Source organism: Peromyscus eremicus, chromosome 1 (genome assembly GCF_949786415.1).
Source record: "Peromyscus eremicus chromosome 1, PerEre_H2_v1, whole genome shotgun sequence".
NCBI lineage: Eukaryota > Metazoa > Chordata > Mammalia > Rodentia > Cricetidae > Peromyscus > Peromyscus eremicus.
The window spans coordinates 62,059,595-62,066,934 of NC_081416.1; the positions used below are offsets into that span (position 1 = coordinate 62,059,595).

At 44.5% G+C, this 7,340-nt stretch overlaps 1 pseudogene; it reads right to left on the reverse strand.

Annotated features, from left to right (window-relative positions):
• Nucleotides 1-6,152: 6,152 nt before the first annotated feature.
• LOC131904621 (olfactory receptor 13A1-like) lies at nt 6,153-7,046 on the reverse strand (annotated as a pseudogene).
• Between the last annotated feature and the right edge of the window lie 294 nt (nt 7,047-7,340).

The following is a 7,340-nucleotide window of genomic DNA, read 5'->3' on the forward strand; positions in this document are numbered from 1 at the left end:
TGTTAATCTCTCCCAAATAGTCACTGCAGGCTCTCTGCCAGTATTCATTACCTTTTCATAGTGAGGAAATTTTCTCATTAGTTAAAGGTACTACAATTTCTGCTGGGTCCATCCCTGTCAACTGGCGAAGTCTTAATTTTCTTTTTTGAATCAAATCAGAGATCTTTTCTACATAAGTCTTTAACTTCTTACATGGTTTACATGGTAGAAATATCCATTCCAATATAATATCGTCCCTCTGTACCAAAATACCTGTGGGGGAATATCTGGAGGGGAGTATGACCAGAATGCATTTAAGTTCTGGATTCATACGATCCACATGTGCTTCTCATGTTCCAGGAGTTAGTCCTACTTTTATGCTAGGTATTTCTAAAACTACTTTGTTGACATTTTATTTGTTAACAGATTGTTCTGTATACCTCAGCAAATATCTTTACAGCCACTATTTTTAATTCTGTGAACCAGGTCCTTTTCAATAGAGTTGGTTTGTGGAAACCTGTCTTATCTTCTTTTTTTCCCATTTTTCTTTATTAAGAAATTTTCTACTCACTCCACATACTATCCACAGATCCCCCTCCCACCCCCAGCCCTCTTTCCCAAGTCACCCCGCATCCCCACATCCCCCAAATCGAGGTCTCCCATGGGGAGTCAGCAGAGCCCAGCACAGTGAGCTTAGGCAGGTTCAAGCCCCTTCCCACTGCATGAAGGCTGTGCAAGGTGTCACACCACAGGCACCGGGTTCCAGAAGCCTACCCATAGACCAGGGACAGATCCTGATCCCCCTGCTAGGTGCCCCCCAAACAGTTCGAGCCAAACAACTGTCTTCCATATCCAGAGGGCCTAGTCCAGTCCCATGGGGCCTCCACAGCCACCAGCCCACAGTTCATGGGCTTCCACTAGTGTGGCCGGTCATCTCTGCGCATTTTCCCATCATGATCTCGACGTCCCTCGCCTGCAGTATCTCTCCTCTCTCTCATCAATTGGATTTCCAGAGCCCAGCCTGGTGCCTGGCCATGGATCTCTGTATCTTCCTCCATCAGTCACTGGACAAAGGCTCTATGATGACAGCTAGGTTATTTGCTAGGCTGGTCACCAGAGTAGACCAATCCAGGCACCCTCTGGATCACTGCCAGCAGACCAAGGTGGGGTCATCCTTGTGGATTTCTGAGAGCCTCCCCAGCACCCTGCCTCTTCCTATTCCCATGATGTCCTCATCTATCATGGCATCTTCCTCCCTGCTCTCCCACTCTGTCCCTGTTCCAGCTTGACCCTCCCATTTCCCTATATATCTTCATTTTTTAAAATTTCTATTGGACTCTGTGTTGTTTCTTTCAATTATATCATACATTTATCTCTCTTAATCCTATCAAAAAGGCTTTGTGTAGGAGAAGGACCTTAGCAACTTAGTCTGATCTGTTTATATATGACTTGTTACATATAAGGGACCTCTATAACATTTGAATTGTGTCTGTCCAACCCACTGTCTGTTTTCAGTGGGCTTGAGTAGATTAGGATTTGCCAAGTCCTGTCAACACTCTGAGACACCTGAGATAGAAAACACACCTTTTAGATGCTGCTGGGGAGACTGGAGTGTCCAGTGTGTGTCCTTGTCCTCAGCACAGGGAAAGGCTGGGGTTTGTCCTCCACTCTCTCAATGCTGTCTCAGAGTAAGCACATGTGGCAGTTCATCTGAACTTTCAGCCAGCTTGTCCTGCTAATCCTTGGGAAGTGTCTGCCAACTGTGAGCCAAGGGCATATCAGTACTGGTTTTCTGTGGTGTAGCTTAAGTCCCCAACTTAGGTTAGGGAGGCGGTACCTTGGACGGGATCTCTAACAGTTGTGCTGCAGGGATAACTCCTTCTGGGGAAAGTCTACAGGCTTTGCTTTATTGAGAAATTAGGAGAAAATATTTCCATAGCCTGAATTCCCCTTTAGTTAAAGGAAGGCTATGTTTGTTTTTCCTTTTTGTTCCCAGTTCCAGGTTGGATAGCAGCCTGATCCTTACACAACAGTGAGAAAAAAAAAAAAAAGGTTAAAAAAAAAAAAGTAAACCCATTCCAAGGAGCAGCTAGGGATACATTTTAGTAGCTTCTTGGCACTGATCCTGGGGAGCCATTTAGATCCTGGAAGTGCTTGCATATTAATTTAAAACCACTTACTTATTGTGAGCTAGGGCTGTTAAAGAATGCCATGTTCTTCCAGCAGCTAGGGCTATGTGATCTTGCGTAGAGACCCTTGGGTAGGGTGAACTCAAAGTATGAACCAAGTATTTCCAGAAGGAGTTTCTGGGTTCATAGCGCTGAGATGAGCAAGGAGAAGAGGCTTCAGGAACTGACAAGCTCTTATTTCATCTCCAGTTAATGCTCTGATGTAGACTGGCTAGAAGCTTTCCCATCATCAAGGCTTGGAAGAGACTGCTTGCTTTCAGAAAATAAAAATGGAACTTTGTGGTTTTAGCCCCTTCTCTGCTCTGGTTTAGGGAGGAGGAGGAGGAGTCCTTGGAAGTACTTGTACATTTGTATAAACCATCACTTTGTTCTGCAGAGTAAAGAGAGTCATATATGCCTAGTACACTCCGTTCCTAGAACTTAATAAAGAGCCAAACCCTGGGAACCTTGGCACTGTCTGTGAGATTAGGCCTGTTTGATTAGAACTCCTAACCACTGATGTTCGATAATATTCCATCCTGATCTTTACACTATATATTGGCCATAAATTACTATTTGTATATGATAGATAAAAAAAATGAATCAAAACTCCCTGCTGCACAATCCATTGCAAAAGTTTCAATTCTTAACATGATGGTCATTGATAAAGCCACTTTATTAGATTTAAAAAATAAATATTACTTTTCTTGTTTCTTCAGTTACTCTGGGCTATGTGCTAACATCTGAAGATTTGGAGCTAGGAGCCTTCAATGAGAGAGAACACGTGACATTTATCTTTCTGGGTCTAAGTTACTTCACTCAATATGATCTTTTCTAGTTCATCCATTTACCCATAAAGCTCATTATTTCATTTTTCTTTCCAACAAAAAGCTACAAACAATCAAAATGCGGAGGTGTGGAGCTCAGTCCCAGTGGATGCATCTACAAAACACTCCTGTTCCCAAGGCTCAGAGAACATTCTGGAAGAGGGGGTGGAAAGACTGTAAGAACCAGATGATCAAAGGGTTTGTTGTGAAAGTGTGCCTTCTAGTAATGCCAGAAGCTGCACCCATAAAGTTTCACCAACACAACTGCCCAAATGTGAGCTGAGCAAGGATGACACCAATGGACATCCCAAAGTGAATGGTGAAAAGCCTCAACCCTACACAAAATACCACAGGCAACTGAGGAATGCTGGGAATGGGAGAAATAGTCTTCCCCAGGGAAGAGCACATACTAATTAGTTATCCAATACCAAATGATCAGCCCTGACAATGTACATAAAAGTAGTGTTATAAAGATTGAGTAGGTTCTATTTAGGAACATATATGCATATATGTATACATGTGTGAATGAAATGATGACTCATGAAAACTGAGGCCATAAATTAAAAAAGGAGCAAGGAGGAGCATATGGGAGGGTTTGGAGGGGGGAGAGGGAAGGGAGAAATGTTGTAGTTATATTATAATATTAAAAATAAAAAGAACAGTAAAACAAATTAAATAACGTTTGTTTAACATTTCTCAGTACTGTTGTCATAAAGTACCAGAAGATGGAAGGCGTCAATGACAGAATCTTATTTTTTCATAGTGCTGGGACCACACTACAAAATTCAGTACCAGCGGAATCATGATGCATGTGAAGTCCACAGGAAAGAATCTTTTGTTGCCTTTTCTCACTTATGATGTTGCTGCCAACACTGTGCACCCCAGGTTGTAGACATGCCACTGCAGACTATGTCTCGGACCTCACTTGACATCTTTGCTATCTGTCTGTATCTCCCTTGTGGGTAAGAGCCCGTGCTAATGGTTTTATTTCAACCAGTAAACACTTATCTTCAAAAGACCCATATCCAAAAATGAATCCTATTCCTCTAGGCACTGGCCCTGCAACACATGTTGTGAGACACAATTCAAATCATATCTGGAGGGAAACAGGATTTTAAGTAGATCATGAAGAAATTAGCAGAGCTAAAACCAAGGGTTTGTGTTGGGAATCTGTGGGAAGAAAACATAAGTGTGAGGAGCATTTGGATTAGTTTGTGTGGAGATGAGAGGACAAGATCAACATTTAAATGATGACAGGTGCTATGATACAAGTGTGGTTTGAGGATTAGTGCTGGAGGGGTGGGGTGGGGGTGGGAGGGTGGGGGGTGGAGGCGGGACCTTTAGAGAGTGGTACTCATCAGGAGGCCCCTGGGAGGAGTCCTTGGAGGATAATTCTTAGAGGACTCCTTGGCATTGTTTTTCTAAGCTGATTATTATAAAAGTCCGAGTTTAACCCCACCCAGCTTCTTCTCTGCTTGTTGGCTCTAGCTGTGGCTGCTTTCCCTGATAAACACTCCAAACATGGCAGTCTATCAGTCATTCTCCATGACAGTCTCATGAGAAAGGAGTGAATGCAGGTGCCATGCCCTTAAGCCTCCGAAATTGGCAGCTTAATAAATCCTTATCAAGTTATCTGTGTCTGGCATTCTGTTAGAGGTATGTGAAGCTGACTAATACAGGGGCCTTTCCGTGTGTATGAAGGGAGTGAGCTGGTGGCTGGCTGTTTTAGGACTGGAAGCTCTGGAGGGAGCAGTTCAGGTAGGTCCCACAGCAATGTTGAGAATACCAAGGTAATTCTAGGGCTGTAATGAGACATGGATTCCAGGCTGGTGATGGTGGTGGTTTGTGTGTCAATTCTGACATGTGAAAATTAGGTAGAGGGATCTCAAAAGGTGAAAAGAACAAGTGAGTATGAAAGAGAACTTCAGTGTTGAGATCACAAACTGCTGCATAAATGGTGCTGATACTGGTCCTGCCCAGTCACCTGGACAACTGAAATCTGAGTTACAACCAACTGACACCAAAGAACCCCACAGATAAAGCCTGTGAGCGATCCAGTCACTTGTTAGATACACAGGTCACAGAGTGGCACAGGATCAGGCACTCTGCCCAGGGTGACTGTATGGTGCCTCCTCCATGGACAAAGGGCCATTCCTGGGATAAACATCCATTTCAGAGATACCAGCAGGACACAACCGCAACATCACAGGAATTAAAGAGTGGGCAAAGAGTTGTGTCACTATGCAGATGTGTAGGTTGGAGATGGGATTAGCTACACATACTAAGAAGTTAGACTAGAATTAGGTACTGGCTGAGCAAGGTTCAGATAGAATGAGGAGTAACAAAGGAGCTGGAGCTTCAGGAGGCACAGTGACAGGTCATTTTTGCCTGATGAAGGAAGGCTGGGGCATGGTATGTGGAGGATTTTGAAGAATAGAACATGGCAATGTATTGAGGGAGGGAGAGGATGTGAAGAACAGACCGTTAATTACCCTCTTGTGATGGATAATTTGACTGTCAACTTGACAGCACCTAGAATTCCCAAAGAGACAAGTCTCTTGGTAGTCAATGAGCAACTATCTAGATTAGGTTAGTTAAGGTGGAAAGTCCGGCCCTAACCATGGGGCATGGCTATTCCATGGACTAGAGTTCCAGACTATATGCAAAAGAGGAAGCTGGCTAAGTGTGAACATTCTTTGCTCTCTGATGAGGATGCCATGTATCTAGTTGACATTTCTGCCACCATGTTTTTTCTGCCATGGTGGACTGTACCTCCAAACTGTGAGCCCAAAATAAGACCTTTGTCAAGTTGCCCATGTCAGCTATTTTGTCAAAGCAGTGAGAAAAGTCAACTAATCCACCAACAGGGTGAGTCATTGGGAAAGAGGGACACTGGCCTCTTGAACAATGCAAAGGAGTAGTGGTAAGTAAGCGAGGGCTGAGCTGAGCAAAGCCAAGCTCTGGGGTGGTGTCACCCTGGGATGTTTACCTAGATGGGAGAACGTGTGTCAGGACTCTGAGGTCACCGGTGCTTCTGAAAAATCAGACATTTATGGCTGGCACATACATCCCTGTGACCAAAATAACACAGCAGAGTCAAAAACACAGAGTCTATCACCTGTGACTGAGGTTATTTTCTTTATTATGACAGCTGATTCTGAACTTTATGGAGATACTCTCAGCAAGGCAAATGTGAGAGGAGCATAGGCCTACAGAGCAGCTTGAGCATCATCTCCTTATTTCTCAGTGTGTGGATGAGCAGGTTCAAGGTCAGGCTTAGGACTGGGTACGACACTGAAGACGCTGCCGCTTTGTGGGGTATAGTTGGAAGTGCTCTGATATAAGCACGGAGCACAGAGAAGCAGTGCACAGAAACTGCTGGGAGGTCTGAAGAAGAGACAGAGAAGGTTTCCAACTTCCCCTCAGCTGATCACATGTGCAGAATGCTGAGGATGGTTCAACCACAGGACAGTAAGGTGAGCAAGAAGTTGATACTTCCATAGAAGTCATTAGCCATGGGAATCATGATGCTGTCTGTTCACAGTCGTGCCATCAGACCAGTGTGGGCAGATGCATTCGGAGCACAGATGGACCACACACCCATGGCTAGGGCCCCACATAGGTGTGGGCTCATTCTAGAGCTGTAGTGCAGGGGATGGCAGATGGCCATGTAGTGGTCATAGGCTATAACCATGAACAGCAGTAGCTCAGAAGATTCAGACCACACAAGGAAGAAGAGCTGTGCCATGCGCCCCTTGAAGGAGATGGTGTTTTCATCAGATACCAGGCCAACCAGCGCCTTGGGCAGCACGGAGGAGGTGCAGACAATATCCATGGTGGCCAGGTTGCACAGGAAAAGTACATGGGACTGTGGAGATCAGTGCTGGAGGTGCCCAAAGCAATGGTTGCAGCATTGTCTGTGAATGCTGTGGTATAGACTCTATGCCATACCCTCTATACCACATAGGGACAGGAAACAGCCAAGCAGGAACCGTCACAAACTTGGCTGTTCTGAGAACCTTTGTAGCACGAACTCAATCACTATTGTCTGGTTGGGACTTGACATTAACATTGGGCAGCCCTGGATCCATTCCTGTGTCCACAGGCCTCTGAGACAGGTCATAGTTTAAAACTTCAAAGTCTGATTTTCAAACTTAACCATCTTAAAGCTTACCCTCTTGCCATAAAGGGGGGGGGGGCAGAGTGAACCTGTCTTGCTCATGAAAGCTTGCTTACTCATCACCCACCCTTCCTAGTTTTGAAAGCTCATTTTCTTCATTTACTTTTTAATTTATACCTTTGAAACTTTTGCTTTCTAGGTTTAGGTTCCAAGTGTAGCAGAGCATCTCTTATTCAGGACCCATCT